Raw genomic sequence first — 23,364 nt, forward strand, 5'->3', positions numbered from 1 at the left:
CCGCGAATCCCACCTCACCACAGCAGAGACCTGACTGTTGTGTTCAGGGAACCCACCTCACCACAGCAGAGACCTGACTGTTGAGTTCGGCGAATCCCACCTTACCACAGCAGAGACCTGACTGTTGAGTTCGGCAAATCCCACCTCACCACAGCAGAGACCTGACTGTTGTGTTCGGCAAATCCCACCTCACCACAGCAGAGACCTGACTGTTGTGTTTGGCGAATCCCACCTCACCACAGCAGAGACCTGACTGTTGAGTTTGGCGAATCCCACCTCACCACAGCAGAGACCTGACTGTTGTGTTCGGCGAATCCCACCTCACCACAGCAGAAACCTGACTGTTGAGCTCAGCGAATCCCACCTCACCACAGCAGAGACCTGACTGTTGTGTTCGGCGAATCCCACCTCACCACAGCAGAGACCTGACTGTTGAGCTCGGCGAATACCACCTCACCACAGCAGAGACCTGACTGTTGTGTTCGGCGAATCCCACCTCACCACAGCAGAAACCTGACTGTTGTGTTCGGCGAATCCCACCTCACCACAGCAGAGACCTGACTGTTGTGTTCGGCGAATCCCACCTCACCCCAGTAGAGACCTGACTGTTGTATTCGGCGAATCCCACCTCACCACAGAAGAGACCTGACTGTTGAGTTCAGCGAATCCCACCTCACCACAGCAGAGACCTGACTGTTGTGTTCGGCGAATCCCACCTCACCCCAGCAGAGACCTGACTGTTGTGTTCGGTGAATCCCACCTTACCACAGCAGAGGCCTGACTGTTGTGTTCAGGGAACCCACCTCACCACAGCAGAGACCTGACTGTTGTGTTCAGGAAACCCACCTCACCACAGCAGAGACCTGACTGTTGTGTTCAGGGAACTCACCTCACCAAAGCAGAGACCTGACTGTTGAGTTCGGCGAATCCCACCTCACCACAGCAGAGACCTGACTGTTGTGTTCGGCGAATCCCACCTCACCACAGCAGAGACCTGACTGTGTAGCTCGGCGAATCCCACCTAACCACAGCAAAGACCTGACTGTTGTGTTCGGCGAATCCCACCTCACCACAGCAGAGACCTGACTGTTGTGTTCGGCGAATCCCACCTCACCACAGCAGAAACCTGACTGTTGAGCTCAGCGAATCCCACCTCACCACAGCAGAGACCTGACTGTTGTGTTCGGCGAATCCCACCTCACCACAGCAGAGACCTGACTGTTGAGTTCGGCGAATCCCACCTCACCACAGCAGAGACCTGACTGTTGAGTTCGGCGAATCCCACCTCACCACAGCAGAGACCTGACTGTTGTGTTCAGCGAATCCCACCTCACCACAGCAGAGACCTGACTTCATGTGTTTGGCGAATCTCACCTCACCACAGCAGAGACCTGACTGTTGTGTATGGCAAATCCCACCTCACCACAGCAGAGACCTGACTGTTGTGTTCAGGGAACCCACCTCACCACAGCAGAGACCTGACTATTGTGTTCAGGGAACCCACCTCACCACAGCAGAGACCTGACTGTTGAGTTCGGCGAATCCCACCTCACCACAGCAGAGACCTGACTGTTGTGTTCGGCGAATCCCACCTCACCACAGCAGAGACCTGACTGTTGTGTTCAGGGAACCCACCTCACCACAGCAGAGACCTGACTGTTGTGTTCAGGGAACTCACCTCACCACAGCAGAGACCTGACTGTTGTGTTCAGGGAACCCACCTCACCACAGCAGAGACCTGACTGTTGTGCTCAGGGAACCCACCTCACCACAGCAGAGACCTGACTGTTGAGTTCAGCGAATCTCACCTCACCACAGCAGAGACCTGACTGTTGTGTTCGGCGAATCCCACCTCACCCCAGCAGAGACATGACTGTTGAGTTTGGTGAATCCCACCTCACCACAGCAGAGACCTGACTGTTGAGTTCGGCGAATCCCACCTCACCACAGCACAGACCTGACTGTTGTGTTCAGGGAACCCACCTCACCACAGCAGAGACCTGACTATTGTGTTCAGGGAACCCACCTCACCACAGCAGAGACCTGACTGTTGAGTTCGGCGAATCCCACCTCACCACAGCAGAGACCTGACTGTTGTGTTCGGCGAATCCCACCTCACCACAGCAGAGACCTGACTGTTGTGTTCAGGGAACCCACCTCACCACAGCAGAGACCTGACTGTTGTGTTCAGGGAACTCACCTCACCACAGCAGAGACCTGACTGTTGTGTTCAGGGAACCTACCTCACCACAGCAGAGACCTGACTGTTGTGCTCAGGGAACCCACCTCACCACAGCAGAGACCTGACTGTTGAGTTCAGCGAATCTCACCTCACCACAGCAGAGACCTGACTGTTGTGTTCGGCGAATCCCACCTCACCCCAGCAGAGACATGACTGTTGAGTTTGGTGAATCCCACCTCACCACAGCAGAGACCTGACTGTTGAGTTCGGCGAATCCCACCTCACCACAGCACAGACCTGACTGTTGTGTTCAGGGAACCCACCTCACCCCAGCAGAGACCTGACTGTTGAGCTCGGCGATTCCCACCTCACCCCAGCAGAGACCTGACTGTTGAGCTCGGCGAATCCCACCTCACCACAGCAGAGACCTGACTGTGTACCTCGGCAAATCCCACCTAACCACAGCAGAGACCTGACTGTTGAGCTCGGCGAATCCCACCTCACCACAGCAGAGACCTGACTGTTGAGTTCGGCGAATCCCACCTCACCACAGCAGAGACCTGACTGTTGAGCTCGGCGAATCCCACCTCACCACAGCAGAGACCTGACTGTTGTGTTCGGCGAATCCCACCTCACCACAGGAGAAACCTGACTGTTGTGTTCGGCGAATCCCACCTCACCACAGCAGAGACCTGACTGTTGTGTTCGGCGAATCCCACCTCACCCCAGTAGAGACCTGACTGTTGTATTCGGCGAATCCCACCTCACCACAGAAGAGACCTGACTGTTGAGTTCGGCGAATCCCACCTCACCACAGCAGAGACCTGACTGTTGTGTTCGGCGAATCCCACCTCACCCCAGCAGAGACCTGACTGTTGTGTTCGGTGAATCCCACCTTACCACAGCAGAGGCCTGACTGTTGTGTTCAGGGAACCCACCTCACCACAGCAGAGACCTGACTGTTGTGTTCAGGAAACCCACCTCACCACAGCAGAGACCTGACTGTTGTGTTCAGGGAACTCACCTCACCACAGCAGAGACCTGACTGTTGAGTTCGGCGAATCCCACCTCACCACAGCAGAGACCTGACTGTTGAGCTCGGCGAATCCCACCTCACCACAGCAGAGACCTGACTGTTGAACTCGGCGAATCCCACCTCACCACAGCAGAGACCTGACTGTTAAGTTCGGCGAATCCCGCCTCACCACAGCAGAGACCTGACTGTTGAGCTCGGTGAATCCCACCTCACCACAGCAGAGACCTGACTGTGTAGCTCGGCGAATCCCACCTAACCACAGCAAAGACCTGACTGTTGTGTTCGGCGAATCCCACCTCACCACAGCAGAGACCTGACTGTTGTGTTCGGCGAATCCCACCTCACCACAGCAGAAACCTAACTGTTGAGCTCAGCGAATCCCACCTCACCACAGCAGAGACCTGACTGTTGTGTTCGGCGAATCCCACCTCACCACAGCAGAGACCTGACTGTTGAGCTCGGCGAATCCCACCTCACCACAGCAGAGACCTGACAGTTGAGTTTGGCGAATCCCACCTCACCACAGCAGAGACCTGACTGTTGAGTTCGGCGAATCCCACCTCACCACAGCAGAGACCTGACTGTTGAGTTCGGCGAATCCCACCTCACCACAGCAGAGACCTGACTGTTGAGTTCGGCGAATCCCACCTCACCACAGCAGAGACCTGACTGTTGTGTTCAGCGAATCCCACCTCACCACAGCAGAGACCTGACTTTATGTGTTTGGCGAATCTCACCTCACCACAGCAGAGACCTGACTGTTGTGTACGGCAAATCCCACTTCACCACAGCAGAGACCTGACTGTTGTGTTCAGGGAACCCACCTCACCACAGCAGAGACCTGACTGTTGTGTTCAGGGAACTCACCTCACCACAGCAGAGACCTGACTATTGTGTTCAGGGAACCCACCTCACCACAGCAGAGACCTGACTGTTGTGTTCAGGGAACCCACCTCACCACAGCAGAGACCTGACTGTTGTGTTCAGGGAACCTAACTCACCACAGCAGAGACCTGACTGTTGTGTTCAGGGAACCCACCTCACCACAGCAGAGACCTGACTGTTGAGTTCGGCGAATCTCACCTCACCACAGCAGAGACCTGACTGTTGTGTTCAGCGAATCCCACCTCACCCCAGCAGAGACATGACTGTTGAGTTTGGTGAATCCCACCTCACCACAGCAGAGACCTGACTGTTGAGTTCGGCGAATCCCACCTCACCACAGCACAGACCTGACTGTTGTGTTCAGGGAACCCACCTCACCCCAGCAGAGACCTGACTGTTGAGCTTGGCGAATCCCACCTCACCCCAGCAGAGACCTGACTGTTGAGCTCGGCGAATCCCACCTCACAACAGCAGAGACCTGACTGTTGAGTTCGGCGAATCTCACCTCACCACAGCAGAGACCTGACTGTTGAGCTCGGCGAATCCCACCTCACCACAGCAGAGACCTGACTGTTGTGTTCGGCGAATCCCACCTCACCACAGCAGAAACCTGACTGTTGTGTTCGGCGAATCCCACCTCACCACAGCAGAGACCTGACTGTTGTGTTCGGCGAATCCCACCTCACCCCAGTAGAGACCTGACTGTTGTATTCGGCGAATCCCACCTCACCACAGAAGAGACCTGACTGTTGAGTTCGGCGAATCCCACCTCACCACAGCAGAGACCTGACTGTTGTGTTCGGCGAATCCCACCTCACCCCAGCAGAGACCTGACTGTTGTGTTCGGTGAATCCCACCTTACCACAGCAGAGGCCTGACTGTTGTGTTCAGGGAACCCACCTCACCACAGCAGAGACCTGACTGTTGTGTTCGGTGAATCCCACCTCACCACAGCAGAGACCTGACAGTTGTGTTCGGCGAATCCCACCTCACCACAGCAGAGACCTGACTGTTGTGTTCAGGGAACCCACCTCACCACAGCAGAGACCTGACTGTTGTGTTCAGGGAACTCACCTCACCACAGCAGAGACCTGACTATTGTGTTCAGGGAACCCACCTCACCACAGCAGAGACCTGACTGTTGTGTTCAGGGAACCCACCTCACCACAGCAGAGACCTGACTGTTGTGTTCAGGGAACCTAACTCACCACAGCAGAGACCTGACTGTTGTGTTCAGGGAACCCACCTCACCACAGCAGAGACCTGACTGTTGAGTTCGGCGAATCTCACCTCACCACAGCAGAGACCTGACTGTTGTGTTCAGCGAATCCCACCTCACCCCAGCAGAGACATGACTGTTGAGTTTGGTGAATCCCACCTCACCACAGCAGAGACCTGACTGTTGAGTTCGGCGAATCCCACCTCACCACAGCACAGACCTGACTGTTGTGTTCAGGGAACCCACCTCACCCCAGCAGAGACCTGACTGTTGAGCTTGGCGAATCCCACCTCACCCCAGCAGAGACCTGACTGTTGAGCTCGGCGAATCCCACCTCACAACAGCAGAGACCTGACTGTTGAGTTCGGCGAATCTCACCTCACCACAGCAGAGACCTGACTGTTGAGCTCGGCGAATCCCACCTCACCACAGCAGAGACCTGACTGTTGTGTTCGGCGAATCCCACCTCACCACAGCAGAAACCTGACTGTTGTGTTCGGCGAATCCCACCTCACCACAGCAGAGACCTGACTGTTGTGTTCGGCGAATCCCACCTCACCCCAGTAGAGACCTGACTGTTGTATTCGGCGAATCCCACCTCACCACAGAAGAGACCTGACTGTTGAGTTCGGCGAATCCCACCTCACCACAGCAGAGACCTGACTGTTGTGTTCGGCGAATCCCACCTCACCCCAGCAGAGACCTGACTGTTGTGTTCGGTGAATCCCACCTTACCACAGCAGAGGCCTGACTGTTGTGTTCAGGGAACCCACCTCACCACAGCAGAGACCTGACTGTTGTGTTCAGGAAACCCACCTCACCACAGCAGAGACCTGACTGTTGTGTTCAGGGAACTCACCTCACCACAGCAGAGACCTGACTGTTGAGTTCGGCGAATCCCACCTCACCACAGCAGAGACCTGACTGTTGAACTCGGCGAATCCCACCTCACCACAGCAGAGACCTGACTGTTAAGTTCGGCGAATCCCGCCTCACCACAGCAGAGACCTGACTGTTGAGCTCGGTGAATCCCACCTCACCACAGCAGAGACCTGACTGTGTAGCTCGGCGAATCCCACCTAACCACAGCAAAGACCTGACTGTTGTGTTCGGCGAATCCCACCTCACCACAGCAGAGACCTGACTGTTGTGTTCGGCGAATCCCACCTCACCACAGCAGAAACCTGACTGTTGAGCTCAGCGAATCCCACCTCACCACAGCAGAGACCTGACTGTTGTGTTCGGCGAATCCCACCTCACCACAGCAGAGACCTGACTGTTGAGCTCGGCGAATCCCACCTCACCACAGCAGAGACCTGACTGTTGAGTTTGGCGAATCCCACCTCACCACAGCAGAGACCTGACTGTTGAGTTCGGCGAATCCCACCTCACCACAGCAGAGACCTGACTGTTGAGTTCGGCGAATCCCACCTCACCACAGCAGAGACCTGACTGTTGAGTTCGGCGAATCCCACCTCACCACAGCAGAGACCTGACTGTTGTGTTCAGCGAATCCCACCTCACCACAGCAGAGACCTGACTTTATGAGTTTGGCGTATCTCACCTCACCACAGCAGAGACCTGACTGTTGTGTACGGCAAATCCCACTTCACCACAGCAGAGACCTGACTGTTGTGTTCAGGGAACCCACCTCACCACAGCAGAGACCTGACTATTGTGTTCAGGGAAACCACCTCACCACAGCAGAGACCTGACTGTTGAGTTCGGCGAATCCCACCTCACCACAGCAGAGACCTGACTGTTGTGTTCGGCGAATCCCACCTCACCACAGCAGAGACCTGACTGTTGTGTTCAGGGAACCCACCTCACCACAGCAGAGACCTGACTGTTGTGTTCAAGGAAATCACCTCACCACAGCAGAGACCTGACTATTGTGTTCAGGGAACCCACCTCACCACAGCAGAGACCTGACTGTTGTGTTCAGGGAACCCACCTCACCACAGCAGAGACCTGACTGTTGTGTTCAGGGAACCTAACTCACCACAGCAGAGACCTGACTGTTGTGTTCAGGGAACCCACCTCACCACAGCAGAGACCTGACTGTTGAGTTCGGCGAATCTCACCTCACCACAGCAGAGACCTGACTGTTGTGTTCAGCGAATCCCACCTCACCCCAGCAGAGACATGACTGTTGAGTTTGGTGAATCCCACCTCACCACAGCAGAGACCTGACTGTTGAGTTCGGCGAATCCCACCTCACCACAGCACAGACCTGACTGTTGTGTTCAGGGAACCCACCTCACCCCAGCAGAGACCTGACTGTTGAGCTAGGCGAATCCCACCTCACCCCAGCAGAGACCTGACTGTTGAGCTCGGCGAATCCCACCTCACAACAGCAGAGACCTGACTGTTGAGCTCGGCGAATCCCACCTCACCACAGCAGAGACCTGACTGTGTAGCTCGGCGAATCCCACCTAACCACAGCAGAGACCTGACTGTTGAGCTCGGCGAATCCCACCTCACTACAGCAGAGACCTGACTGTTGAGTTCGGCGAATCCCACCTCACCACAACAGAGACCTGACTGTTGAGTTCGGCGAATCCCACCTCACCACAGCAGAGACCTGACTGTTGAGTTTGGTGAATCCCACCTCACCACAGCAGAGACCTGACTGTTGAGCTCGGCCAATCCCACCTCACCACAGCAGAGACCTGACTGTTGAGCTCGGCCAATCCTACCTCACCACAGCAGAGACCTGACTGTTGTGTTCAGCGAATCCCACCTCACCACAGCAGTGACCTGACTGTTGTGTTCGGCGAATCCCACCTCACCCCAGCAGAGACCTGACTGTTGTGTTCAGGGAACCCACCTCACCACAGCAGAGACCTGACTGTTGAGTTCGGCGAATCCCACCTCACCACAGGAGAGACTTGACTTTATGTGTTTGGCGAATCCCACCTCACCACAGCAGAGACCTGACTGTTGAGCTCGGCGTATCCCACCTCACCACAGCAGAGACCTGACTGTTGAGTTCGGCGAATCCCACCTCACCCCAGCAGAGACATGACTGTTGAGTTTGGTGAATCCCACCAAACCACAGCAGAGACCTGACTGTTGTGTTCGGCGAATCCCACCTCACCCCAGCAGAGACATGACTGTTGAGTTTGGTGAATCCCACCTCACCACAGCAGAGACCTGACTGTTGAGTTCGGCGAATCCCACCTCACCACAGCAGAGACCTGACTGTTGAGTTCGGCGAATCTCACCTCACCACAGCAGAGACCTGACTGTTGTGTTCGGCGAATCCCACCTCACCCCAGCAGAGACCTGACTGTTGAGCTCGGCGAATCCCACCTCACAACAGCAGAGACCTGACTGTTGAGCTCGGCGAATCCCACCTCACCACAGCAGAGACCTGACTGTGTAACTCGGCGAATCCCACCTAACCACAGCAGAGACCTGACTGTTGAGCTCGGCGAATCCCACCTCACCACAACAGAGACCTCACTGTTGAGTTCGGCGAATCCCACCTCACCACAGCAGAGACCTGACTGTTGTGTTCAGGGAAACCCACCTCACCACAGAAGAGACCTGACTGTTGTGTTCAGGGAACCCACCTCACCAAAGCAGAGACCTGACTGTTGTGTTCAGGGAACCTACCTCACCACAGCAGAGACCTGACTGTTGTGTTCAGGGAATCCACCTCACCACAGCAGAGACCTGACTGTTGTGTTCGGCAAATCCCACCTCACCACAGCAGAGACCTGACTGTTGAGTTCGGCGAATCCCACCTCACCACAGCAGAGACCTGACTGTTGTGTTCCGCGAATCCCACCTCACCACAGCAGAGACCTGACTGTTGTGTTTAGGGAACCCACCTCAACACAGCAGAGACCTGACTGTTGTGTTCGGCAAATCCCACCTCACCACAGCAGAGACCTGACTGTTGAGTTCGGCAAATCCCACCTCACCACAGCAGAGACCTGACTGTTGTGTTCGGCAAATCCCACCTCACCACAGCAGAGACCTGACTGTTGTGTTTGGCGATTCCCCCCTCACCACAGCAGAGACCTGACTGTTGAGTTCGGCGAATCCCACCTCACCACAGCAGAGACCTGACTGTTGTGTTCGGCGAATCCCACCTCACCACAGCAGAAACCTGACTGTTGAGCTCAGCGAATCCCACCTCACCACAGCAGAGACCTGACTGTTGTGTTCGGCGAATCCCACCTCACCACAGCAGAGACCTGACTGTTGAGCTCGGCGAATCCAACCTTACCACAGCAGAGACCTGACTGTTAAGTTCGGCGAATCCCACCTCACCACAGCAGAGACCTGACTGTTGTGTTCGGCGAATCCCCCCTCACCACAGCAGAGACCTGACTGTTGAGTTCGGCGAATCTCACCTCACCACAGCAGAGACCTGACTGTTGTGTTCGGCGAATCCCACCTCACCCCAGCAGAGACATGACTGTTGAGTTTGGTGAATCCCACCTCACCACAGCAGAGACCTGACTGTTGAGTTCGGCGAATCCCACCTCACTACAGCACAGACCTGACTGTTGTGTTCAGGGAACCCACCTCACCCCAGCAGAGACCTGACTGTTGAGCTCGGCGAATCCCACCTCACAACAGCAGAGACCTGACTGTTGAGCTCGGCGAATCCCACCTCACCACAGCAGAGACCTGACTGTGTAGCTCGGCGAATCCCACCTAACCACAGCAGAGACCTGACTGTTGAGCTCGGCGAATCCCACCTCACCACAGCAGAGACCTGACTGTTGAGTTCGGCAAATCCCACCTCACCACAGCAGAGACCTGACTGTTGAGCTCGGCGAATCCCACCTCACCACAGCAGAGACCTGACTGTTGTGTTCGGCGAATCCCACCTCACCACAGCAGAAACCTGACTGTTGTGTTCGGCGAATCCCACCTCACCACAGCAGAGACCTGACTGTTGTGTTCGGCGAATCCCACCTCACCCCAGTAGAGACCTGACTGTTGTATTCGGCGAATCCCACCTCACCACAGAAGAGACCTGACTGTTGAGTTCGGCGAATCCCACCTCACCACAGCAGAGACCTGACTGTTGTGTTCGGCGAATCCCACCTCACCCCAGCAGAGACCTGACTGTTGTGTTCGGTGAATCCCACCTTACCACAGCAGAGGCCTGACTGTTGTGTTCAGGGAACCCACCTCACCACAGCAGAGACCTGAGTGTTGTGTTCAGGAAACCCACCTCACCACAGCAGAGACCTGACTGTTGTGTTCAGGGAACTCACCTCACCACAGCAGAGACCTGACTGTTGAGTTCGGCGAATCCCACCTCACCACAGCAGAGACCTGACTGTTGAGCTCGGCGAATCCCACCTCACCACAGCAGAGACCTGACTGTTGAACTCGGCGAATCCCACCTCACCACAGCAGAGACCTGACTGTTAAGTTCGGCGAATCCCGCCTCACCACAGCAGAGACCTGACTGTTGAGCTCGGTGAATCTCACCTCACCACAGCAGAGACCTGACTGTGTAGCTCGCCGAATCCCACCTAACCACAGCAAAGACCTGACTGTTGTGTTCGGCGAATCCCACCTCACCACAGCAGAGACCTGACTGTTGTGTTCGGCGAATCCCACCTCACCACAGCAGAAACCTGACTGTTGAGCTCAGCGAATCCCACCTCACCACAGCAGAGACCTGACTGTTGTGTTCGGCGAATCCCACCTCACCACAGCAGAAACCTGACTGTTGAGCTCGGCGAATCCCACCTCACCACAGCAGAGACCTGACTGTTGAGTTTGGCGAATCCCACCTCACCACAGCAGAGACCTGACTGTTGAGTTCGGCGAATCCCACCTCACCACAGCAGAGACCTGACTGTTGAGTTCGGCGAATCCCACCTCACCACAGCAGAGACCTGACTGTTGAGTTCGGCGAATCCCACCTCACCACAGCAGAGACCTGACTGTTGTGTTCAGCGAATCCCACCTCAGCACAGCAGAGACCTGACTTTATGTGTTTGGCGAATCTCACCTCACCACAGCAGAGACCTGACTGTTGTGTACGGCAAATCCCACTTCACCACAGCAGAGACCTGACTGTTGTGTTCAGGGAACCCACCTCACCACAGCAGAGACCTGACTGTTGTGTTCAGGGAACCCACCTCACCACAGCAGAGACCTGACTGTTGTGTTCAGGGAACTCACCTCACCACAGCAGAGACCTGACTATTGTGTTCAGGGAACCCACCTCACCACAGCAGATACCTGACTGTTGTGTTCAGGGAACCCACCTCACCACAGCAGAGACCTGACTGTTGTGTTCAGGGAACCTAACTCACCACAGCAGAGACCTGACTGTTGTGTTCAGGGAACCCACCTCACCCCAGCAGAGACCTGACTGTTGAGCTCGGCGATTCCCACCTCACCCCAGCAGAGACCTGACTGTTGAGCTCGGCGAATCCCACCTCACAACAGCAGAGACCTGACTGTTGAGCTCGGCGAATCCCACCTCACCACAGCAGAGACCTGACTGTGTAGCTCGGCGAATCCCACCTAACCACAGCAGAGACCTGACTGTTGAGCTCGGCGAATCCCACCTCACCACAGCAGAGACCTGACTGTTGAGTTCGGCGAATCCCACCTCACCACAGCAGAGACCTGACTGTTGAGCTCGGCGAATCCCACCTCACCACAGCAGAGACCTGACTGTTGTGTTCGGCGAATCCCACCTCACCACAGCAGAAACCTGACTGTTGTGTTCGGCGAATCCCACCTCACCACAGCAGAGACCTGACTGTTGTGTTCGGCGAATCCCACCTCACCCCAGTAGAGACCTGACTGTTGTATTCGGCGAATCCCACCTCACCACAGAAGAGACCTGACTGTTGAGTTCGGCGAATCCCACCTCACCACAGCAGAGACCTGACTGTTGTGTTCGGCGAATCCCACCTCACCCCAGCAGAGACCTGACTGTTGTGTTCGGTGAATCCCACCTTACCACAGCAGAGGCCTGACTGTTGTGTTCAGGGAACCCACCTCACCACAGCAGAGACCTGAGTGTTGTGTTCAGGAAACCCACCTCACCACAGCAGAGACCTGACTGTTGTGTTCAGGGAACTCACCTCACCACAGCAGAGACCTGACTGTTGAGTTCGGCGAATCCCACCTCACCACAGCAGAGACCTGACTGTTGTGTTTGGCGAATCCCACCTCACCACAGCAGAGACCTGACTGTTGAGCTCGGCGAATCCCACCTCACCACAGCAGAGACCTGACTGTTGAACTCGGCGAATCCCACCTCACCACAGCAGAGACCTGACTGTTAAGTTCGGCGAATCCCGCCTCACCACAGCAGAGACCTGACTGTTGAGCTCGGTGAATCCCACCTCACCACAGCAGAGACCTGACTGTGTAGCTCGGCGAATCCCACCTAACCACAGCAAAGACCTGACTGTTGTGTTCGGCGAATCCCACCTAACCACAGCAGAGACCTGACTGTTGTGTTCGGCGAATCCCACCTCACCACAGCAGAAACCTGACTGTTGAGCTCAGCGAATCCCACCTCACCACAGCAGAGACCTGACTGTTGTGTTCGGCGAATCCCACCTCACCACAGCAGAGACCTGACTGTTGTGTTCGGCGAATCCCACCTCACCACAGCAGAGACCTGACTGTTGAGTTCGGCAAATCCCACCTCACCACAGCAGAGACCTGACTGTTGAGTTCGGCGAATCCCACCTCACCACAGCAGAGACCTGACTGTTGTGTTCAGCGAATCCCACCTCACCACAGCAGAGACCTGACTTTATGTGTTTGGCGAATCTCACCTCACCACAGCAGAGACCTGACTGTTGTGTACGGCAAATCCCACTTCACCACAGCAGAGACCTGACTGTTGTGTTCAGGGAACCCACCTCACCACAGCAGAGACCTGACTGTTGTGTTCAGGGAACTCACCTCACCACAGCAGAGACCTGACTATTGTGTTCAGGGAACCCACCTCACCACAGCAGAGACCTGACTGTTGTGTTCAGGGAACCCACCTCACCACAGCAGAGACCTGACTGTTGTGTTCAGGGAACCTAACTCACCACAGCAGAGACCTGACTGTTGTTTTCAGGGAACCCACCTCACCACAGCAGAGACCTGACTGTTGAGTTCGGCGAATCTCACCTCACCACAGCAGAGACCTGACTGTTGTGTTCAGCGAATCCCACCTCACCCCAGCAGAGACATGACTGTTGAGTTTGGTGAATCCCACCTCACCACAGCAGAGACCTGACTGTTGAGTTCGGCGAATCCCACCTCACCACAGCACAGACCTGACTGTTGTGTTCAGGGAACCCACCTCACCCCAGCAGAGACCTGACTGTTGAGCTTGGCGAATCCCACCTCACCCCAGCAGAGACCTGACTGTTGAGCTCGGCGAATCCCACCTCACAACAGCAGAGACCTGACTGTTGAGCTCGGCGAATCCCACCTCACCACAGCAGAGACCTGACTGTGTAGCTCGGCGAATCCCACCTAACCACAGCAGAGACCTGACTGTTGAGCTCGGCGAATCCCACCTAACCACAGCAGAGACCTGACTGTTGAGTTCGGCGAATCCCACCTCACCACAACAGAGACCTGACTGTTGAGTTCGGCGAATCCCACCTCACCACAGGAGAGACCTGACTTTATGTGTTTGGCGAATCCCACCTCACCACAGCAGAGACCTGACTGTTGAGCTCGGCGAATCCCACCTCACCACAGCAGAGACCTGACTGTTGAGCTCGGCGAATCCCACCTCACCACAGCAGAGACCTGACTGTTGAGTTCGTCGAATCCCACCTCACCACAGCAGAGACCTGACTGTTGAGCTCGGCGTATCCCACCTCACCACAGCAGAGACCTGACTGTTGAGTTCGGCGAATCCCACCTCACCCCAGCAGAGACATGACTGTTGAGTTTGGTGAATCCCACCTAACCACAGCAGAGACCTGACTGTTGTGTTCGGCGAATCCCACCTCACCCCAGCAGAGACATGACTGTTGAGTTTGGTGAATCCCACCTCACCACAGCAGAGACCTGACTGTTGAGTTCGGCGAATCCCACCTCACCACAGCAGAGACCTGACTGTTGAGTTCGGCGAATCTCACCTCACCACAGCAGAGACCTGACTGTTGTGTTCGGCGAATCCCACCTCACCCCAGCAGAGACCTGACTGTTGAGCTCGGCGAATCCCACCTCACAACAGCAGAGACCTGACTGTTGAGCTCGGCGAATCCCACCTCACCACAGCAGAGACCTGACTGTGTAGCTCGGCGAATCCCACCTAACCACAGCAGAGACCTGACTGTTGAGCTCGGCGAATCCCACCTCACCACAGCAGAGACCTGACTGTTGAGTTCGGCGAATCCCACCTCACCACAACAGAGACCTCACTGTTGAGTTCGGCGAATCCCACCTCACCACAGCAGAGACCTGACTGTTGAGTTTGGTGAATCCCACCTCACCACAGCAGAGACCTGACTGTTGAGCTCGGCGAATCCCACCTCACCACAGCAGAGACCTGACTGTTGAGCTCGGCCAATGCCACCTCACCACAGCAGAGACCTGACTGTTGTGTTCAGCGAATCCCACCTCACCACAGCAGAGACCTGACTGTTGTGTTCGGCGAATTCCACCTCACCCCAGCAGAGACCTGACTGTTGTGTTCAGGGAACCCACCTCACCACAGCAGAGACCTGACTGTTGAGTTCGGTGAATCCCACCTCACCACAGGAGAGACCTGACTTTATGTGTTTGGCGAATCCCACCTCACCACAGCAGAGACCTGACTGTTGAGCTCGGCGAATCCCACCTCACCACAGCAGAGACCTGACTGTTGTGTTCGGCGAATCCCACCTCACCACAGAAGAGACCTGACTGTTGAGTTCGGCGAATCCCACCTCACCACAGCAGAGACCTGACTGTTGTGTTCGGCGAATCCCACCTCACCACAGCAGAGACCTGACTGTTGTGTTAAGGGAACCCACCTCACCACAGCAGAGACCTGACTGTTGTGTTAAGGGAACCCACCTCACCACAGCATAGACCTGACTGTTGTGTTCGGCGAATCCCACCTCACCACAGCAGAGACCTGGCTGTTTTGTTTGACGAATCCAACCTCACCACAGCAGAGACCTGACTGTTTTGTTCGGCGAATCCCACCTCACCACAGCAGAGACCTGACTGTCTTGTTCGCCGAAACCCACCTCACCACAGCAGAGACCTGACTATTGTGTTCAGGGAACCCACCTTACCACAGCAGAGACCTGACTGTTGTGTTCGGCGAATCCCACCTCACCACAGTAGAGACCTGACTGTTGAGCTCGGCGAATCCCACCTCACCCCAGCACAGACCTGACTGTTGAGCTCGGCGAATCCCACCTCACAACAGCAGAGACCTGACTGTTGAGTTCGGCGAATCCCACCTCACCACAGCAGAGACCTGACTGTTGAGCTCGGCAAATCCCACCTCACCACAGCAGAGACCTGACTGTGTAGCTCGGCGAATCCCACCTAACCACAGCAGAGACCTGACTGTTGTGTTCGGCGAATCCCACCTCACCACAGCAGAGACCTGACTGTTGTGTTCGGCGAATCCCACCTCACCACAACAGAGACCTGACTGTTGAGTTCGGTGAATCCCACCTCACCACAGCAGAGACCTGACTGTTGAGCTCGGCGAATCCCACCTCACCACAGCAGAGACCTGACTATTGAGCTCGGCCAATCCCACCTCACCACAGCAGAGACCTGACTGTTGAGCTCGGCCAATCCCACCTCACCACAGCAGAGACCTTACTGTTGTGTTCAGCAAATCCCACCTCACCACAGCAGAGACCTGACTGTTGTGTTCGGCGAATCCCACCTCACCACAGCAGAGACCTGACTGTTGTGTTCGGCGAATCCCACCTCACCCCAGCAGAGACCTGACTGTTGTGTTCGGCGAATCCCACCTCACCACAGCAGAGACCTGACTGTTGAGTTCGGCGAATCCCACCTCACCACAGCAGAGACCTGACTGTTGTGTTCGGCGAATCCCACCTCACCACAGCAGAGACCTGACTGTTGTGTTAAGGGAACCCACCTCACCACAGCAGAGACCTGACTGTTGTGTTCAGGTAACCCACCTCACCACAGCAGAGACCTGACTGTTGAGTTTGGCGAATCCCACCTCACCACAGCAGAGACCTGACTTTATGTGTTTGGCGAATCCCACCTCACCACAGCAGAGACCTGACTGTTGAGCTCGGCGAATCCCACCTCACCACAGCAGAGACCTGACTGTTGAACTCGGCGAATCCCACCTAACCACAGCAGAGACCTGACTGTTGTGTTCGGCGAATCCCACCTCACCACAGCAGAGACCTGACTGTTGTGTTCGGCGAATCCCACCTCACCACAACAGAGACCTGACTGTTGAGTTCGGTGAATCCCACCTCACCACAGCAGAGACCTGACTGTTGAGCTCGGCGAATCCCACCTCACCACAGCAGAGACCTGACTATTGAGCTCGGCCAATCCCACCTCACCACAGCAGAGACCTGACTGTTGAGCTCGGCCAATCCCACCTCACCACAGCAGAGACCTGACTGTTGTGTTCAGCGAATCCCACCTCACCACAGCAGAGACCTGACTGTTGTGTTCGGCGAATCCCACCTCACCACAGCAGAGACCTGACTGTTGTGTTCGGCGAATCCCACCTCACCCCAGCAGAGACCTGACTGTTGTGTTCGGCGAATCCCACCTCACCACAGCAGAGACCTGACTGTTGAGTTCGGCGAATCCCACCTCACCACAGCAGAGACCTGACTGTTGTGTTCGGCGAATCCCACCTCACCACAGCAGAGACCTGACTGTTGTGTTAAGGGAACCCACCTCACCACAGCAGAGACCTGACTGTTGTGTTCAGGTAACCCACCTCACCACAGCAGAGACCTGACTGTTGAGTTTGGCGAATCCCACCTCACCACAGCAGAAACCTGACTTTATGTGTTTGGCGAATCCCACCTCACCACAGCAGAGACCTGACTGTTGAGCTCGGCGAATCCCACCTCACCACAGCAGAGACCTGACTGTTGAGCTCGGCGAATCCCACCTCACCACAGCAGAGACCTGACTGTTGAGCTCGGCGTATCCCACCTCACCACAGCAGAGACCTGACTGTTGAGCTCGGCCAATCCCACCTCACCACAGCAGAGACCTGACTGTTGTGTTCGGCGAATCCCACCTCACCACAGCAGAGACCTGGCTGTTGTGTTCAGGGAACCCACCTCACCACAGCAGAGACCTGACTGTTGGGTTCAGGGAACCCACCTCACCACAGCAGAGACCTGACTGTTGTGTTCAGGGAACCCACCTCACCACAGCAGAGACCTGACTATTGTGTTCAGGGAACCCACCTCACCACAGCAAAGACCTGACTGTTGAGTTCGGCGAATCCCACCTCACCACAGCAGAGACCTGACTGTTGTGTTAGCGAATCCCACCTCACCACAGCAGAGACCTGACTGTTGTGTTCAGGGAACCCACCTCACCACAGCAGAGACCTGACTGTTGTGTTCAGGGAATCCACCTCACCACAGCAGAGACCTGACTGTTGTATTCAGGGAACTCACCTCACCACAGCAGAGACCTGACTGTTGAGTTCGGTTAATCCCACCTCACCACAGCAGAGACCTGACTGTTGTGTTCGGCGAATCCCACCTCACCACAGCAGAGACCTGACTGTTGTATTCGGCGAATCCCACCTCACCACAGCAGAAACCTGACTGTTGAGCTCAGCGAATCCCACCTCACCACAGCAGAGACCTGACTGTTGTATTCGGCGAATCCCACCTCACCACAGCAGAAACCTGACTGTTGAGCTCAGCGAATCCCACCTCACCACAGCAGAGACCTGACTGTTGTGTTCGGCGAATCCCACCTCACCACAGCAGAGACCTGACTGTTGAGCTCGGCGAATCCCACCTCACCACAGCAGAGACCTGACTGTTGAGCTTGGCGAATCCCACCTCACCACGGCAGAGACCTGACTGTTGTGTTCGGCGAATCCCACCTCACCACAGCAGAGACCTGACTGTTGTGTTCGGCGAATCCCACCTCACCCCAGCAAAGACCTGACTGTTGTGTTCGGTGAATCCCACCTCACCACAGAAGAGACCTGAATGTTGAGTTTGGCGAATCCCACCTCACCACAGCAGAGACCTGACTGTTGAGTTTGGTGAATCCCACCTCACCACAGCAGAGACCTGACTGTTGTGTTCAGCGAATCCCACCTCACCACAGAAGAGACCTGACTGTTGTGTTCAGGGAACCCACCTCACCACAGCAGAGACCTAACTGTTGTGTTCAGGGAACTTACCTCACCACAGCAGAGACCTGACTGTTGAGTTCGGCGAATACCACCTCACCACAGCAGAGACCTGACTGTTGAGCTCGGCGAATCCCACCTCACCCCAGCAGAGACCTGACTGTTGTGTTCGGCGAATCCCACCTCACCCCAGCAGAGACCTGACTGTTGTGTTCGGCGAATCCCACCTCACCACAGCAGAGACCTGACTGTTGAGTTCGGCGAATCCCACCTCACCACAGCAGAGACCTGACTGTTGTGTTCGGCGAATCCCACCTCACCACAGCAGAGACCTGACTGTTGTGTTCAGGGAACCCACCTCACCACAGCAGAGACCTGACTGTTGTGTTCAGGGAACCCACCTCACCACAGCAGAGACCTGACTGTGTAGCTCGGCTAATCCCACCTCACCCCAGCAGAGACCTGACTGTTGTGTTCGGCGAATCCCTCCTCACCACAGCAGAGACCTGACTGTTGTATTCGGCGAATCCCACCTCACCACAGCAGAAACCTGACTGTTGAGCTCAGCGAATCCCACCTCACCACAGCAGAGACCTGACTGTTGTGTTCGGCGAATCCCACCTCACCACAGCAGAAACCTGACTGTTGAGCTCGGCGAATCCCACCTCACCACAGCAGAGACCTGACTGTTGTGTTCGGCGAATCCCACCTCACCACAGCAGAGACCTGACTGTTGAGTTCGGCGAATCCCACCTCACCACAGCAGAGACCTGACTGTTGTGTTCAGGGAACCCACCTCACCACAGCAGAGACCTGACTGTTGTGTTCAGGGAACCCACCTCACCACAGCAGAGACCAGACTGTTGAGTTCGGCGAATCCCACCTCACCACAGCAGAGACCTGACTGTTGAGTTCGGCGAATCCCACCTCACCACAGCAGAGACCTGACTGTTGTGTTCGGCGAATCCCACCTTATCACAGCAGAGACCTGACTGTTTTGTTCAGCGAATCCCACCTCACCACAGCAGAGACCTGACTGTTTTGTTCGGCGAATCCCACCTCACCACAGCAGAGACCTGACTGTTGTGTTTAGGGAACCCACCTCACCACAGCAGAGACCTGACTGTTGTGTTCAGGGAAACCCACCTCACCACAGAAGAGACCTGACTGTTGTGTTCAGGGAACCCACCTCACCACAGCAGAGACCTGACTGTTGTGTTCAGGGAACCCACCTCACCACAGCAGAGACCTGACTGTTGTGTTCAGGGAACCTACCTCACCACAGCAGAGACCTGACTGTTGAGTTCGGCGAATCCGACCTCACCACAGCAGAGACCTGACTGTTGTGTTCGGCGAATCCCACCTCACCACAGCAGAGACCTGACTGTTGTGTTCAGGGAACCCACCTCACCACAGCAGAGACCTGACTGTTGAGTTCGGCGAATCCCACCTCACCACAGCAGAGACCTGACTGTTGAGCTCGGCGAATACCACCTCACCACAGCAGAGACCTGACTGTTGAGCTCGGCGAATCCCACCTCACCCCAGCAGAGACCTGACTGTTGTGTTCGGCGAATCCCACCTCACCACAGCAGAGACCTGACTGTTGAGTTCGGCGAATCCCACCTCACCACAGCAGAGACCTGACTGTTGTGTTCGGCGAATCCCACCTCACCACGGCAGAGACCTGACTGTTGTGTTCAGGGAACCCACCTCACCACAGCAGAAACCTGACTGTTGTGTTCAGGGAACCCACCTCACCACAGCAGAGACCTGACTGTTGTATTCGGTGAATCCCACCTCACCACAGCAGAAACCTGACTGTTGAGCTCAGCGAATCCCACCTCACCACAGCAGAGACCTGACTGTTGTGTTCGGCGAATCCCACCTCACCACAGCAGAGACCTGACTGTTGAGCTCGGCGAATCCCACCTCACCACAGCAGAGACCTGACTGTTGAGCTTGGCGAATCCCACCTCACCACAGCAGAGACCTGACTGTTGTGTTCGGCGAATCCCACCTCACCACAGCAGAGACCTGACTGTTGAGTTCGGCGAATCCCACCTCACCACAGCAGAGACCTGACTGTGTAGCTCGGCTAATCACACCTCACCCCAGCAGAGACCTGACTGTTGTGTTCGGCGAATCCCTCCTCACCACAGCAGAGACCTGACTGTTGTATTCGGTGAATCCCACCTCACCACAGCAGAAACCTGACTGTTGAGCTCAGCGAATCCCACCTCACCACAGCAGAGACCTGACTGTTGTGTTCGGCGAATCCCACCTCACCACAGCAGAGACCTGACTGTTGTGTTTAGGGAACCCACCTCACCACAGCAGAGACCTGACTGTTGTGTTCAGGGAAACCCACCTCACCACAGAAGAGACCTGACTGTTGTGTTCAGGGAAGCCACCTCACCACAGCAGAGACCTGACTGTTGTGTTCAGGGAACCCACCTCACCACAGCAGAAACCTGACTGTTGAGCTCAGCGAATCCCACCTCACCACAGCAGAGACCTGACTGTTGTGTTCGGCGAATCCCACCTCACCACAGCAGAGACCTGACTGTTGAGCTCGGCGAATCCCACCTCACCACAGCAGAGACCTGACTGTTGAGCTTGGCGAATCCCACCTCACCACAGCAGAGACCTGACTGTTGTGTTCGGCGAATCCCACCTCACCACAGCAGAGACCTGACTGTTGAGTTCGGCGAATCCCACCTCACCACAGCAGAGACCTGACTGTTGTGTTCAGGGAACCCACCTCACCACAGCAGAGACCTGACTGTTGTGTTCAGGGAACCCACCTCACCACAGCAGAGACCTGACTGTTGTGTTCGGCGAATCCCACCTCACCACAGCAGAGACCTGACTGTTGTGTTCAGCGAATCCCACCTCACCACAGCAGAGACCTGACTGTTGAGCTCGGCGAATCCCACCTCACCACAGCAGAGACCTGACTGTTGAGCTCGGCGAATCCCACCTCACCACAGCAGAGACCTGACTGTTGAGTTCGGCGAAACCCACCTCACCAGAGCAGAGACCTGACTGTTGTGTTCGGCGAATCCCACCTCACCACAGCAGAGACCTGACTGTTGTGTTCGGCGAATCCCACCTTACCACAGAAGAGACCTGACTGTTGAGTTCGGCGAATCCCACCTCACCACAGCAGAGACCTGACTGTTGTGTTTGGCGAATCCCACCTCACCACAGCAGAGACCTGACTGTTGAGTTCGGTGAATCCCACCTCACCACAGCAGAGACCTGACTGTTGAGTTCGGCGAATCCCACCTCACCACAGCAGAGACCTGACTGTTGAGTTCGGTGAATCCCACCTCACCACAGCAGAGACCTGACTGTTGTGTTCAGCGAATCCCACCTCATCACAGCAGAGACCTGACTATTGTGTTCAGGGAACCCACCTCTCCACAGCAGAGACCTGACTGTTGTGTTCAGGGAACCCACCTCACCACAGCAGAGACCTGACTGTTGTGTTCAGGGAACCTACCTCACCACAGCAGAGACCTGACTTTTGTGTTCAGGGAACCCACCTCACCACAGCAGAGACCTGTCTGTTGAGTTCGGCGAATCCCACCTCACCACAGAAGAGACCTGACTGTTAAGCTCGGCGAATCCCACCTCACCCCAGCAGAGACCTGACTGTTGAGCTCGGCGAATTCCACCTCACCACAGCAGAGACCTGACTGTTGAGCTCGGCGAATCCCACCTCACCACAGTAGAGACCTGACTGTTGAGTTCGGCGAAACCCACCTCACCAGAGCAGAAACCTGTCTGTTGAGTTCGGCGAATCCCACCTCACCACAGAAGAGACCTGACTGTTGAGCTCGGCGAATCCCACCTCACCCCAGCAGAGACCTGACTGTTGAGCTCGGCGAATTCCACCTCACCACAGCAGAGACCTGACTGTTGAGCTCGGCGAATCCCACCTCACCACAGCAGAGACCTGACTGTTGTGTTCGGCGAAACCCACCTCACCAGAGCAGAGACCTGACTGTTGTGTTCGGCGAATCCCACCTCACCACAGCAGAGACCTGACTGTTGTGTTCGGCGAATCCCACCTTACCACAGAAGAGACCTGACTGTTGAGTTCGGCGAATCCCACCTCACCACAGCAGAGACCTGACTGTTGAGTTTGGCGAATCCCACCTCACCACAGCAGAGACCTGACTGTTGAGTTTGGCGAATCCCACCTCACCACAGCAGAGACCTGACTGTTGAGTTCGGCGAATCCCACCTCACCACAGCAGAGACCTGACTGTTGTGTTCAGGGAACCCACCTCACCACAGCAGAGACCTGACTGTTGTGTTCAGGGAACCCACCTCACCACAGCAGAGACCTGACTGTTGAGTTCGGCGAATCTCACCTTACCACAGCAGAGACCTGACTGTTGTGTACGGCAAATCCCACCTCATCACAGCAGAGACCTGACTGTTGTGTTCAGGGAACCCACCTCACCACAGCAGAGACCTGATTATTGTGTTCAGGGAACCCACCTCACCACAGCAGAGACCTGACTGTTGAGTTCGGTGAATCCCACCTCACCACAGCAGAGACCTGACTGTTGTGTTCGGCGAATCCCACCTCACCACAGCAGAGACCTGACTGTTGTGTTCAGGGAACCCACCTCACCACAGCAGAGACCTGACTGTTGTGTTCAGGGAACTCACCTCACCACAGCAGAGACCTGACTATTGTGTTCAGGGAACCCACCTCACCA

The sequence above is a fragment of the Hyperolius riggenbachi genome, chromosome 2, assembly GCF_040937935.1.
Source record: "Hyperolius riggenbachi isolate aHypRig1 chromosome 2, aHypRig1.pri, whole genome shotgun sequence".
Taxonomy (NCBI): domain Eukaryota; kingdom Metazoa; phylum Chordata; class Amphibia; order Anura; family Hyperoliidae; genus Hyperolius; species Hyperolius riggenbachi.